Source organism: Somniosus microcephalus, chromosome 11 (assembly GCF_052327205.1).
Source record: "Somniosus microcephalus isolate GS21.2 chromosome 11, FLI_Smic_1.0, whole genome shotgun sequence".
NCBI classification, from domain to species: Eukaryota; Metazoa; Chordata; class Chondrichthyes; order Squaliformes; family Somniosidae; genus Somniosus; species Somniosus microcephalus.
Genome location: NC_140997.1, coordinates 201047577 through 201062968, shown reverse-complemented (window position 1 = coordinate 201062968; position 15392 = coordinate 201047577). Strand labels below are relative to the sequence as shown.

Below are 15392 nucleotides of genomic sequence, written 5' to 3'. Positions count from 1 at the left end.
ACTTCTTTGTAGCGGTTTGATACAACAGAGTGACTTGCTCGGTCATTTCAGTGGGCAATTAAGAGTCAACCACATTGCTGTGGGTCTGGAGTCACATAGGCCAGACCAGGTAAGGACGGCAGGTTTCCATCCCTAATAGGACATTAGTGAACCAGTTGGGCTTTTACGGCAATGATAGCTTCATGGTCATCATTACTGATACTAGCTTTTTATTCCAGATTTATTTAATTGTATTTTTTTTTATATAAACGGAATTCAAATTCACAAACTGCCATGGTGGGATTTGAACACGTCGCCAGATTGTTCGTCCAGGCCTCTGGATTCCTAGTCCAGTAGTCTGTGACTCTCTCAATCTTTCCCTCTTGTCAAAGGGAAAGAGTGACAGAGTCACAGATAAACCCAGAGATACAGAACGACAACTGAAGTGTATAAGAGGCACAGATAATTATAGGAGACAAGCAGAGATACAGGCCCAGAATTTCCTCAGTGATTTACATCAAAGCTGCACCTTTAAAATAAAACAGGTGTAAGCAACTGAGCCTCCAGAAAATTTCTGTGCTGCCTTTTAAAAGCACTGTTCAGCTTGCACACTTCACCACTCTGGGAGAACATAAGAAACAGGAGCAGGAGTAGGCCAATCAGCCCCTCAAGCCTGCTCCGCCATTCAATAAGATCATGGCTGATCCAATCATGGCTCAACACCACTTTCCCACTCTCTCCCCATACCCCTTGACTCCCCTATAGTTCAAATGTCTGTCAATCTCCGCCTTGAATATATTCACTGACTCAGCCTCCACCGCTCTCTGGGGTAGAGAATTCCAAAGATTCACGACCCTCAGAGGAGAAATTCCTCCTCATCTCCGTCTTAAATGGGTGACCCCTTATTCTGAAACGATGCCACCTAGTTCTAGATACCACGAGAGGAAACATCCTCTCAGCATCCACCCTGTCAATCCCCCTCAGAATCTTTTATGTTTCAATAAGATCACCTCTCATTCTAAACTCCAATGAGTATAGGCCCAACCTGCTCAACCTTTCGTCATACGTCGTCAACCCCTTCATCCCAGGAATCAACCTAGTGAACCTTCTCTGCACTGCCTCCAATGCAAGAATATCCTTCCTTAAATATGGAGACCAAAACTGTACGCAGTACTCCAGGTGTGGTCTCACCAGCGCCCTGTAAAGTTGCATCAAAACTTCCCTACTTTTATACTCCATACCCCTTGCAATAAAGGCCAACATTCCATTAGCCTTCCTAATTACTTGCTGCCTCCATGCTAACTTATTGTGTTTCACATACTCGGACCCCCAGATCCCTTTGTACCGCAGCATTTTGTAGTCTCACTCCATTTAAATAATAATTAGCTTTCTCATTCTTCCTTCCAAAGTGGACAATCTCACATTTTCCCACATTATACTCCATCTGCCAAATTTTTGCCCACTCACTTAACCTATCTATATCCCTTTGCAGACTCGTTGTGTCCTCCTCACAATCTGCTAACCCACCTATCTTTGTATCATCAGCAAATTTGGCTACATTACACTCGGTCCCTTCTCCCGAGACTGAGCGTTTTCACCCTCTTTCTGAGTCTCTTCTGGACCCTGCTGATACGGGAATTGAGGGCAGACCTACTGTACAGCCGGCAGACGCTCCTCGACATCGGGGCCGACTGCGTGCGGCTCTCACTCAGCGCCATCGATCTGCCTCCCGACATCGCCCGACCCCCGGGACCAGCGTGGCGTCCTTCCCCAGCCGGAAGTCGGCGCAGACCGCGCAGGGAACGCAAGCAGAAGCGGGGTAAGAGGGCCGGAATCCAAAATAGGCTGAAGAGGGCCCCACACAAACCCTCCCTCCCAAGTATTTTCCTGGCCAACGTCAGGTCACTAGAAAACAAAATGGATGAGATCAAACTTGATCTCTCCTCACAGAAAAGGACAAAGGAATGCTGCGCCATGATCTTCAGAGAGACCTGGTTGAACAACGGCATCCCTGACACCACCATTCAGCGAGAAGGACGCACGGTCTTCCACGCCGACAGAACTGCAGACTCCGGTAAGAGCAAGAGGCGGTTTGTGCATTTACACTAACAATGCCTGGTGCACTAACACGGACATAATCGATAGATCCTGCTCGGCTGATTTGGAATTCCTCATGGTAAGGTGCAGACCCTTCTACCTGCCTCGGGAATTCACGGCTGTTATCATCACGGCGGTCTACATCCCACCACACGCTAATGCCAAACTAGCACTGAAGGACCTCTACAGGGCCATCAGCGAACAACAAACTGCGCATCCAGACGGAGCTTTTATCGTCGCGGGGGACTTCAATCACATAAACCTAAAAACTGTACTACCGAAATTCCACCAGAATGTTTCCTGCCCCACAAGAGGGGAGAACACACTGGCTCAAGTCTACATGAGCATTGTAGACGCTTATAAGGCCATTCCCTACCCCCACCTTGGGAAGTCTGACCACCTCTCCCTGTTTCTAGCCCCGGCATACAAACCGCTCATCAAAAGAGTGAGAACATCAGTGAGATCAGTGAAAGTATGGCCAGAGGGGGCAGTCTCGGAGCTTCAGCATTGCTTCGAACGCACTGATTGGGGCATGTTTGCCCATAATGACATTGAGGAATACGCATTCACAGTGCTAGTCTACATTAACAGTTGCGTCGAGGTTGTCATGACCCAAAAAAATATCAGGACATACCCCAACCAGAAACCCTGGATGAACGGAGAGGTCCGCTCGCTGTTGAAAGCACGCGACGCAGCATTTAAATCTGGCGACGCGGCGGCTTACAGTGCAGCTAGGACCAACCTAAAAAAGGGTATCAGGACTGCCAAAAGGAAACAGACACTGCGGATAGAGGATCATTTCCACAACAACTCGGACCCCCGGCGCATGTGGCAAGGCATCCAGTCCATCACTGACTACAAGAGCAAAAACACCAGCCCCCCGGTTAGCGATGCCTCCCTTCCGGAGGAGCTTAACAACTTCTACGCTCGCTTCGACAGGGACAACAGGGAGCCGGCTACCAAAGCCTTGCCACCCCCGGAAGACCAGGTGCTCACTCTGTCGACCTCCGAGGTAAGGGGTGTTCTACGCGGAGTGAACACACGAAAGGCTGCTGGACCGGATAGCATCCCTGGACGGGTACTCAAGGAATGTGCTGATCAGCTGGCTGATGTCTTCACCGCCATCTTCAATCTGTCATTGGCCCAGGCAGTAGTCCCTACATGCTTCAAGACCGCTACCATTATTCCTGTGCCAAAACAAACGGCTGTGACGTGCCTGAACGACTATCGACCTGTCGCACTCACACCCATCATAATGAAGTGTTGAGAGAGACTGGTCCTGGCTCACATCAAAGCCAGTGTTCCCGCCTCTCTTGACCAACACCAGTTTGCCTATCGTGCAAACAGATCAACGGAGGATGCAATCACAACTGCTCTACACTCTGCACTGAATCACTTAGATGGTAAAGAGACCTACATCAGAATGCTGTTCATAGACTACAGCTCAGCATTCAACACTATCGTCCCCAACAAGCTGGCCACCAAACTCCAAACTCTTGGCCTGAACACTTCCCTCTGCAACTGGATCCTGGACTTCCTAACAAACAGACCCCAGTCTGTCAAATTAGGTAACCACACCTCCCCCCGCCCCGACCCTGAACACGGGGGCCCCACAAGGATGTGTGCTGAGCCCCCTCCTCTACTCCCTCTTCACCCACGACTGTGTGGCTGTTCATGGTTCCAACACCATCATCAAGTTTGCGGATGATACCACGGTAGTAGGCCAGATCACCAACAACGATGAGTCAGCCTACAGGGAGGAGGTCCAGCATCTCGTGAAGTGGTGCGCCGATAACAACCTGGCCCTTAACATCAAGAAAACCAAAGAAATCATTGTGGACTTCAGGAAGTCTAAAGGCGGAAGTCACACCCCCATCCACATCAATGGGGCTGTGGTGGAAAGGGTGGACAGCTTTAAGTTCCTCGGAGTCCACATCACGGAAGACCTCTCCTGGTCCCTCAATACCTCCTCTCGGGTGAAGGCAGCCCAGCAGCGCCTATATTTCCTAAGGAGGCTGAAGGGATGTAACCTGTCACCCCGATCCTCTCTAACTTTTACCGCTGCACAATAGAGAGCATCCTGACGAACTGTATCACAGTATGGTATGGCAGCTGTAGCTACTATGACCGGAAAGCCCTGCAGCGGGTAGTCAAAACTGCCCAACGCATTACCGGCACCCGGCTACCGACCATAGAGCACATATACCAGAAACGCTGTTTACGGAGGTCACGGTCCATCATCAAAGACCCTACCCACCCCAGCCACAGACTGTTCGCCCTCCTGCCATCTGGGAGACGCTACAGATGCATTCGCACCCGTACGACCAGATTTAGGAACAGCTTCTTTCCCAGGGCTGTCATCCTACTGAACTCCACAAATAAACTCTAAAGCCTGCACATCTGCCAATGCACTTTATTATGGTTATGTTTATGTTAATGTATTACAAGCGAAATGTATGTTGAATGTTTAAATGTCTTAATCTAAATGTACACTCTCGGGAGCCGCAAGCCTACATTTCATTGTACTGCACTTGTGCACTAACAATGACAATAAAAGTTGATTTGATTTGATTTCATCCAAGTCATTAATATAGACAAATAGATAAGTCACAAACACTGCCTCGCTTTCATTTCTCCCTCAAAATTACTTCAATGCATTTCTCACCAATATCTTGATTATATTTTGGCAGCATTATGACCAATCAAATCCCATCAGTGCCCAGAGGGCAGCAGGGCAGGGATATAGCCAAAAAGAGGTAGAACTTCTATTCCTCCAAGTCCTCCTGGACGAGACTAAAAGCAGGAAACACAGACTCCGCCAAGCTGGCCAGGAATCGCAGTCGTGCCACATGGAGGAAGGTGGCAGTGGCAATGACTGCCAACTTCCTCACTCCAAAGACTGCAGAACAGTGGCAAAAGAAATTCAATGATTTGACCAGGGGCAGCAAGGTAACACACGCCCCACACTCTCTCTTTTGTCCTCGCCCATCTGGGCAACAAGGTTCCCTTTAAGTCGCGCAGCGCTCTGCAGCTCCTGCGCAGCCGGCTCACCGGCTTTCAAAGAAGAAAAACCACGCATGCATGATATTTTGAAGAGGCCGCGCACCCAAAATAAAATTAAAAAGGGAACATTGCTGGGCACCATCATATTCTTCATCTCCCAGGCACCAGACTTTCACACAGTGGGGAATTAGATAGTGCTAGTGAAGAATCGGTACCAGGTGATTCACCGAGCACAGGGAACCCAGAAGATCTTCCCTCTTCCCAGCAGAGGCCGACGAAATGGCTGTCTATGGCTTCAGAGTTGTGTAGCCAAAACGCATGGGTACTTGCCCGACAAGGATATTTGAGAAATATCATATGTACATGTAGGCTCCAAGGACAATCTCGCACGATGTGCAGCAGCTGACAGGTGTCACTGTCCAGTCTACAGATCTCCTTTGTGACAACATCTCAGAAGCTTTGTCTTCCTTGCAGATACCAATGCAGCAAGTGGCAGCTGCATCAAACTGTGCAGCAGGTCCCCAGAGAAGAGGCAGCCAGAGGCCAATCATGGCCTCCACTTCCATGGAAGCACAGATTGCAGCTCTGGAGGTAATAGGGGACAGATTGGCATGCAGCATGAATCACAGCTTCCAGACCATGGGCATAGCCATCTCCAAGGCTTTCAGGATCGAATAGCTCCCTTTAGATGAGCCAATCCACTGATCAGTGGGGCCACAGATCCAAGGCTTTAACTTTAACTAGAAATCAGTGGCAGTCTCGATCCCAAATTAAAACTAAGCAGATTTTCAGGATGGAGCACACAATAGCAAAGAGAAAAAAAGAGATGACTTATATGAACTGAAGTGCTGAAACAGTAAACATGCCTGCAACAGCCCACACAAGAACTTGCATTTATATAGCACCTTTAATGTAGTAAAACATCCCAAGGCGCTTCACAGGAGCGTTATCAAAGAAAATTTCACACGGAGCCACGTAAGGAGATTTTAGGGCAGGTGAGGTAGGTTTTAAGGAGCATCTTAAAGGAGGAAAGAGAGATAGCGAGGCAGAGAGGTTTAGGGAGGGAATTCCAGAGCTTAGGGCCTAGGCAACAGAAGGCACAGAAGCCAATGGTGCAGCGATTAAAGTCAGGGATGAGCAAGAGGCCAGAATTGGAGGAGCTCAGATATCAAGTAAATGAAATAACCACTTTTCTTTTTTTTTAAATCACTGTATAAAGACTGCAGCAGAAAAAAAGAGATGTGGTGTATGTACTACACAACAGAGGATGACTTAACTTTTTTTTAGGTTAACTGTACTGGAAACATTTAATTTTGCAAATGTCCACATGCACCTGCATGTAAAAGACTAATCTCCAAATACAGCAGCAAGCTTCCAGATCTCTGCCCTTACTTTTTTTGAAATGTATTTTAAGCACACAGTGTGGTGCTGAGCTACACAGATCAGGAATCTCTACCTTTGATCTCTGGTTGTGCTAAGTAAGTTACCTTATCTCAGCTGGCAAATGGCACAGATACACCCATCTTCAATTATCCATGACTAGGGTGTGGAAAAAACAATAACCAGCCAAGATTCCCAGTTCTGATCCCCATCCAGTGACCGTGGGGTCATTGTGTTTATATGTCCCACCGGGAAATAATGGAAATTAGTATTTTTTCAATTGATTAAAAGGAACATTTATTATTTAGGTTATTTTTCCTCCCCTCTTGAATTTTCATTGTTTTCCTGGGGTTTCCTGTCAAACTGTTAATGAACAACCAGATAACTTTTTAATCATGAAGTATTTCACAAAACAAGCTTCCAATAGCAGAGATAACAGCAATACAGTTTATCTTGTATATATTTACTTTTATATCAATCAGCCATTCACGTGTGTCACTGGAAGTCAATTTCAGGATAGCAGCAAGCAGCTAAATTAAGTTTTACATGAAGTAATAGTTAAAGGAACTGGAAGTTTATTTTTAGAGTTGAAATATAATACTGGAGTAATGCACCTTTTAACATACCCGTGAAATACAGTAGTGACCTCTCAGGTTTCCTCATTATAAATATTTCATTAATACATACAATGCAGCTGTGTTTACAACTAGCCATTGTGCAGTTTTGTGTCTCATTTCCATAAGCAAAAAACCATCACCTGTTCAGAGATAAACACAAAAAGGTCCAACTTGCACGGCAATATTGGTTTCTGATAAAGCTGCAACGTGGAAATAAAATTTTAAAATAAAGCTAGATTTGTCTCATAGTAGCTCGACCATCGTCTTATTTAACTACAAAAGTTAACACACACAACTTATTGAACTAAACGAGTAAAACAAAAGAGCTGTCTGTGTCTGGCGGCGGAACCTCTGGGGAGGTGGGGGGGGAAATCACGAATGTCAGTGTTTTGAACACGCGGCAACCGACTCAGGTCGACCTTAAAGGTACAAGCGACATGAAAACAGACAGACAGAAAGAAAGAATGAACACACACACACCAGGCCTCCCATTCAAAAGCAAAGGCGTGCGACTGCCAGGCGGGCCTTGCTGTGGAGGCCGGTCCTGTGAAGGGGGCCGCACCGAGTACAAGTCAGGCAGCAGTGCGCCTGCACAGGATGAGAGCCGTCGCTCTCCGGCGATGGCACCGAGCCTGCAGACAGCAACACACCCCCCTTGCCATCGGCCTACCTTCCTACTCTCGCTTCTCCCTCTCCGTTATTCCAATGAGATTGGTCGCCTCGCAACAGCAGCCGCCGCCCCCCTTTTCACTGGTTGTGGCAGGGCCGGAGCTGCGCCCCAATAGGCAGCAGCTTCGCTCTGGGAGCCGGTCCCACCGCGCTCGGGGCAGAGAGCCGGCTCGGGCCACGTGACCAAGCGCTGGCTCCACTCACTGGCAACGGCGGAGGGCGCGGCTCAGCACCGCGGGAACTGCAGTACTCTCACACAGTGACCTGCCTGGAGCACAGGCAAGCGGTGTTTCTGTGCAAATCAGAACTACCCCGCAATATTTGTATCAGCCACTAAAATTAGGAGGATGCCGTTAACGTTTGCCAAATTTGGATCAGTTATACAAATAGCAAATTACATTTCATCTTGACAAATGCAGAGTACTGGACATACTGGGAATTAGGAAGATGCAGTTAACGTTTGCCAAATGTATCAGTTATACAAATAGCAAATCACATTTCATGCTGACAAATGCAGAGTACTGGACATATTGGGAGAAAGAATGAACACCATAGGTATATAATTGAAGGGAATAGAATTAGCAGGGAACTTTGTAAAGGGACCTAGGAGTGACAATAGGCTCATTTTCAGGGTATTTTCACAGACACTAAACTGACAGTGTAAATCCAGAGTCTAGCGGACCTGACTCGAGTGAGACTGCTCGGAGGTGTGAATAATTTCACACTGATTTGGTTGGACTCTGCATGGCGTGTAAGTCCAGTGCAGCACCACATCTTAAGCAAAATGCTTGGGGTCTATTTCCTGGATAGTTTGTAAACTTACCTGACCTTAATTTAGATGTTTATAAAACAAATATTCTCTCTGCCCTGTTCTCTAAATATTTAAATGTCTAACTTTTAGGAGATAGCTCTGCCCATGCACGTATCCCGTATTCAGGCATGCACAGAACTCTCAATCAGGTCATTTAATGTTCCATCCAGACAGAAGCTAAGCAGGGCTTTGAGTGGCTGGAACGCAAACTGCTACTACTGGTCTCGGCACTGTAAAGGGAATGTGAAGACAATGTACAGAAGCAATCTAAAAAAGTGGAAATACCAGGTAACCAGAACAGAGCTGAAGCTTTGTGATGCAATACAAATGCATACTTGTGATGTATTTATGCTGTAAATTTAGATTGGTACAAAACAATTTCCACTTTGCACCAATGCTAAACTTGCAATTTAAATCTGGAATCAGGTGAGCCTTGACTCTGGAGGAGGAAGTGTCACACCACTTGAGTTTGACAATAGCATAGAGTGTACTCTTTTGTATGGACCATAAACAAATAAACGCTAACTTTAAAAACCATTAAATAAAACTTAACGAATTAAATTAAAATTTGGTTGGCCGGGGTGATGATGCACTCCAGTCCCTGCGGTACCCACCAGTCGTGGAAGGCCTCAAGCATGCCAGCAGACACCGCGTGCTCCATCTCCAGGGCCACCTGGGCGTGAATGTGGCGCGGAAGAGAGGCAGGTAGCACAGAGTGTAAATCCAGTATGGTGTCAAACTTGATTTACAAAGTACTCAGGGGATATGTGATATGTCATCCGTCCCCACCCCAAACCCCAGTCAATTTTTAAAGCTACCTGAAATTAATTTAAATGTTTTAGACCCTGGGAATTCTCACCTATTACGCATGCACAGGGCACTCTCAAAGGCATGCCTCTGCCTTTGGTCAATAAACCTCACATTGGCCATTACCCAGTCACAATGGAGAATTATGCCATGTGACCTTAGAGGCAAGCTAGTTATCAGATTTGCTGATTACTCGTACAAAATTATAAAATTTTAAATAGTTACCACCTTCTCAAAAAGAGAAAAACTGGCCAATCAGTCTAACGTTGGCAGTGGGAAACTTTTAGAGACATTAATCCAGGACAAAATTAATTGGCACTTGGAAAAATATGGGTTAATAAATGAAAGTCAACATGGATTTGTTAAAGGAAAATTATGTTTGACTAACTTGATTGAGTTCTTTGATGAAGTAACAGAGAGGGTTGATGAGGGTAGTGTGGTTGATGTATATATGGACTTTCAAAAGGCATTTGATAAAGTACCACATAATAGACTTGACAGAAAAATTGAAACACATGGGATTAAAGGGGCAGTGGCTGCATGGATACAAAATTGGCTAAGGGACAGAAAGCAGAGAGTAGTTGTGAATGGTTGTTTTTCAAACTGGAGGGAACTGTGCAGTGGTGTCTCCCAGGAGACTACTGCTTTTTTTGATATATATTAATGATATGGACTTGGGTATACAGACCATGATTTCAAAGTCTGCAGATGACACAAAAATCGGAAATGCAATAAACAGTGAGGAGGATAGTAACAAATTTCAGTAGCATATAGACAGACTGGTGAAATGGGCAGAAACATGGTAGATGAAATATAATGCAGGGAAGTGTGAAGTGATTCATTTTGGTTGGAAGAATGAGGAGAGGCAATATAAACTTGCCTGGAGGGTGCAGAGGAGATTTACTAGAATGATACCAAGGATGAACAACTTCAGTTACGTGGAGAGACTAGAGAAACTGGGGTTGTTCTCCTTAGAGCAGAGAAGGTTAAGAGGAGGTTTGATGGAGGTATTCAAAATCTCGAAGGGTTTTGATAGAGTAAATAAAGAGAAACTGTTTCTAGTGGCAGCAGGGTAACCAAAGCACACAGATTTAAGGATTGGCAAAAGAACCAGAGGCGATATGAGGGGGAAAAAATGTATGCAGCAAGTTGTTGTGATCTAGAATGTGCTGCCTGAAAGGGTGGTGGAAGCAGATTCAATAATAACATTTAAAAGGGAATTGGATATATACTTGAAAGGGAAAAAAATTGCTGGGCTATGGGGAAAGAGCCGGGGATTGGGACTAATTGGATAGCTCTTTCAAGGAGCTGGCACAGACATGATAGGCTGAATGGCTTCCTGCTGTGTGGCATCATTCTATGATTCTAACTTTAAATTAGTTAATGATTGGTGCAAATTAGATATAAATCATGCCTTTCCTATTTGACTGCTGATTACAGCCCCTGATACTTGATCAAGTTGTCTCACAATCAATATTAGGTCCACTCAACATGTCATGAAAGTTATAAATACAAGGTTCTGTTCTTTTCATTTTGAACTCCTTCACCACTTAAAAAATTGCCTTAATTTGTATTGTGCTCTGTAAGGTAAAACAAATAAAATTCACACATTTCACTGAAACTGTTAAATAAGTGTTCTGGACACTATACCAGAGGTTGCTACCATATCACAATAAAGATTATAATGTAACTAAATGCATCAAATAGATCTCCAGTTCTTTCTTAAGATCAATAACAACAAATTCCATGTTTCATTAGGACCTCACATTTGATAGATCCCAGTTTCCAAACAGAGCGTGTGGAAACATGGTAATGTTATTTCTGGAAGCTAACCAGTCAGGGTTGATTAATTAATTTATTTTATATTAATTCAGGGTTTTCTTTTTTCACTATTTTTTCTCCCTTTTCTTCTCTGCTTTCCTAAAGCCAGCGACTCATAATTGTGCTTGGTTCAACAGGCAAAGCAGTTCTTCAATACCTTTCCCAAGTAGCCATTCTTCATGTCTGAACTGAATAGTGAGGAGGTGATTTTAACCTAACTCTCCGAACAGCAAAAGGGCGGGTTTGAGTCCACTGCCATGTTTATGGCTGTGCCTATTTGCAGCACCAGATTTCTGATTGGTCCTCTTGGAGGACAAGTCACACCCAACAGTTGCTCTTCCGCGGCCATGTTCGCGGCCGGGTGGCCCTGGAGATGGAGCACGCGGTGTCCGCCGGCGAGCTCGAGCTCTTTCGTGACCGGTGGGTGCCGCGGGGTCTGGAGTGCGTAATCGATTTAAGGGGCCAAATTTTAATTTGATTTATCGGGTTTATTTAAAGGGTTTATTTGTTTAAGGGTCTTTTTTGGGTTTAAAAAAAAGAGGACACCCAACAGTTGTCTGGAATGTGTAATTTGATCCTGCCTGCTGTAGACAACCCTGCAATGTATAATTTGATCCAGTCTTGCCAGTGAGCCTACAGAAAGTGGAAGTATAGTTAGCTCTGTGAAGATCCTGTTATCTAGTATTCTGCAATTGTAATTATCGTTGTCCTTGGCTGGTAAAATGAAAGACTTTATACTCTAATTTGTGAGTTAGTTAATTCTTTGGAGTTTGATGGGTTTTTTTCCTTCTAGAAATGCTAAAAATTCTTTAACTCTAAATGAAGGGACCGTGTGTGTGGGGTTCGTGTGTGTATCCAACCTTCTAACACACCAGCGAGTTCACACTGGGGAGAGGTTGTTCACCTGCCCCGTGTGTGAGAAGGGATTCACTAATTCATCCAGTTGGAAGAATGTGATCCACGTCTAACAGAGAGGGTGAACCTGATCTGTCTTCCCATCTGGATCACGTTCTCGCTTTCATCCCCCCTTCAGATCTGGGTCACGTGCTTCCTCCATGCTCTAACCACCCCACCCCCCAAGTTCCTGACCTTACCCCCGACTGAGTTCCTGACCTTCTCTCCCCGAGTTCCTGATCTTCTCTCCCGAGTTCCTGACCTTCTCCCTCCCCCGTGCTCCTGACCTCCCCTCCCCCAAGCTCCTGACCTCCCCCCGCCAAGTTCCTGACTTTCTCTCCCAAAGTTCCTGACCTTCTCCCCCACCGAGTTCCTGACCTCCCCCCCCTCCCACCGTCCCTGCGAGCTCCTCTCTCTCCTTCCTCCGAGCTCCTCTCTCCCCCTGCCTCGGAGCTCCTCTCCTCTCCCACCCATCCACTCTCCACATCAAAAGAGACATTCATTTTTTAGGAGAAGCATTTGTTAAACAAAGGTCTCAAAAGTTAATTAACAAAATAGCTGTGTATTAAATACCACTGCTTTGTTCTTAGAGTGTATTACAACCACAACAACAACAGTTTGTATTTATATAGCACCTTTAACATAGTAAAACGTCCCAAGGCACTTCACAGGAATATTATAAGACAAAAAATCTGACACCGAGCCATATAAGGGGAAATTAGGGCAGGTGACCACAAGCTTGGTCAAAGAGGTAGGTTTTAAGGAGCGTCTTAAAGGAGGAAAGAGAGGTAGAGAGGTGGAGAGGTTTAGGCAGGGAATTCCAGAGCTTAGGGCCTAGGCATCAGAAAGCACGGCCACCAATGGTTGAGCGATTATAATCAGGGATACTCAAGAGGGCAGAATTAGAGGAACGCAGATATCTCGGAGGGTTGTGGGGCTGGAGGAGATTACAGAGATAGGGAGGGGCAAGGCCATGGAGGGATTTGAAAACAAGGATGAGAATTTTGAAATCCAGGTGTTGCTTAACCGGGAGCCAATGTAGATCAGCGAGCACAGGGGTGATAGTTGAACGGGAGTTGGTGCGTGTTAGGACATGGGCAGCCGAGTTTTGGATGACTTCAAGTTTACATAGGGTAGAACGTGGTAGGCCAGCCAGGAGTGCGTTGGAATAGTCAAGTCTAGAGGTAACAAAGGCATGGATGAGGGTTTCAGCAGCAGATGAACTGAAGCAAGGGCGGAAACGGGCGATGTTATGGAGGTGGAAATAGGTGGTCTTAGTTACGTTGCGGATATATGGTCGGAAGCTCATTTCAAGGTCAAATATGTCACCAAGGTTGTGAACAGTCTGGTTCAGCCTCAGACAGATGTTAGGGAGAGGGATGGAGTCAATGGCTAGAGGACAGAGTTTGTGGCAGGGACAGAAAACAATGGCTTCGGTCTTTCCAATATGTAATTGGAGAAAATATTAACTAAACATTCATAATCAATAGAGATTTTTAAAGTCCTTTAAAATTCATGAACAATTTCTTAAAATGCAGCAGTGGGTAGCCTTGTAGTTAAAGTAAAGAGTTGGAAACCCAGCTGGAGCATTTTGTCATGAACTTGAATCATGGCCTTGAATGAAAATGTTCCTAACTGGATAGATTTTGTCATTTCTGAAGCAAACCACAAGGTGGAGCAATGCAAGAAAGTGGGGAATAAGGCTCCAAAGACTTCTCCAGCCAAGATTCTCCTGTCCTTCCAGCTAAAAGAGTAAACATGGAAATTGCACACAATAGTGAGACAGGGGAATGAGAAAAAGTGTGTGTATGTAGAGAAGAATATATCTTAAATAACAGATTTTTCCGGTTTCCTCCCACAGTCCAAAGATGTGCGGGTTAGGTTGATTGGCGATGATAAAATTGACCCTTAGTGTTAGGGGGATTAAATACGTGGGGTTATGGGGATAGGGTGGGGTAGGGGTTACAGGGATCGGGTGGGATATGTGTCGGTGCAGGCTCGATGGGCCGAAATGGCCTCTATCTGCACTGTGAGGTTTCTGTGATTTCTGTGATTTCTGTGAACAATCTGTTATTGAGAACTGTAGGTTACAATTAGGTGCAGTTCATAATGACTGCAGCAAAAATCAATGTTGTCCTTGCTCTAATGGCAAATAACATAAGCGATAACCTGAAATTTTCCTCCCCCCACCCCGACACTGGACAAAGCAATGCACCCAAAGTGTACTGTACCTGTCCAGGATGAGGGGCACTGCTATTTCCTGTCCTGAGCCATCAACATGGCTGGGCCTTAGATCTAAAAAACAGCACACATTTAAACACATCAGGACATCAAGATTGTGGCCTTTTGGCTACTGATGGAGACAAGCAGCTAGAAGGCTATGATTGCATTCAAACATCCTGGGAGGAAGTGTAAAATCAGTTTTCTGTTCTGCCTATACTGCCCCAGGACCAGCACACAGTCACCATCCAAGATAGTTCCCAGGGTAGACAGTGCGCCAGAGTAATGGGCCTGCATCAGCTATAGCACCCCCTCCCCGCCCGCAGAGAAGCTCCAGTTATCCCATGGCAATGTAACAGGGAGGAGACTCAATGAATCAGGTCTTTACCCCTTTTTCCTGACCTTTGCACTTAGAGAAATTGGAAATCCCTAGGGACAAAGGTCAGAAAAGTAGGCCCTTTAATTTTTTTGCCATTTTTAATTACTCTGATAATTGTTACCAACTAGATTCTACTTTTTTACATTTTTGCCTTTCACATTAATTTCAATTATCAACAGCCTACCTACAACATCCTTCATGCAAACACTGAAAACACTGATAGCTTAAGACAGAAAACATTTTCCTAATCCTAAGGCAGTTGTAACTTGTTTAGTGTGGAAATCTGTGTGCAAATCAAAGAGAAGAAATCTTACCTTGTGTCAGTGACATCAAAATTATAACGGGAAGATTTCCTCTGATCACTGTTTCTAGTGAAATCATAAACATATTGTAAAAGAATGCTTTCATGATTTTTCTAGAAATAGCAATCAGATTCAATTTTCTCACTAGGCTTATAATGTACGTGCTCTTCATCAGCACTCAGCTATTTACTGGGAGTACATATCAGGAATCCATGCATGGGCCACCATGATTCTCTGCCACCCGCCCCCCCCCCCCGCCCCCCCAATTTTAATGGACAGAAAACCTTTGGGTGTATGCATCTGGATTCTCAAATGTGCTCCCTGTGCACTGAGGATGAACATTTACCCCAATGTCAGTTTGTCAGCAACACACTAACCCAAAGATGGTAAACTGCACACTCCAGATTTTCTTC

General features: G+C 45.3%; 1 long non-coding RNA gene across 1 annotated transcript in view; it reads right to left on the bottom strand.

The window, feature by feature from the left end:
- LOC147111123 (uncharacterized) overlaps window positions 1-8010 on the bottom strand; it is a 51327-nt gene extending 43317 nt beyond the window's left edge. Inside the window, exon 1 of the long non-coding RNA XR_015080114.1 lies at window positions 7747-8010. This is a non-coding gene — a long non-coding RNA (uncharacterized LOC147111123). The remainder of the gene's footprint in view (window positions 1-7746) is intronic.
- Between the last annotated feature and the right edge of the window lie 7382 nt (window positions 8011-15392).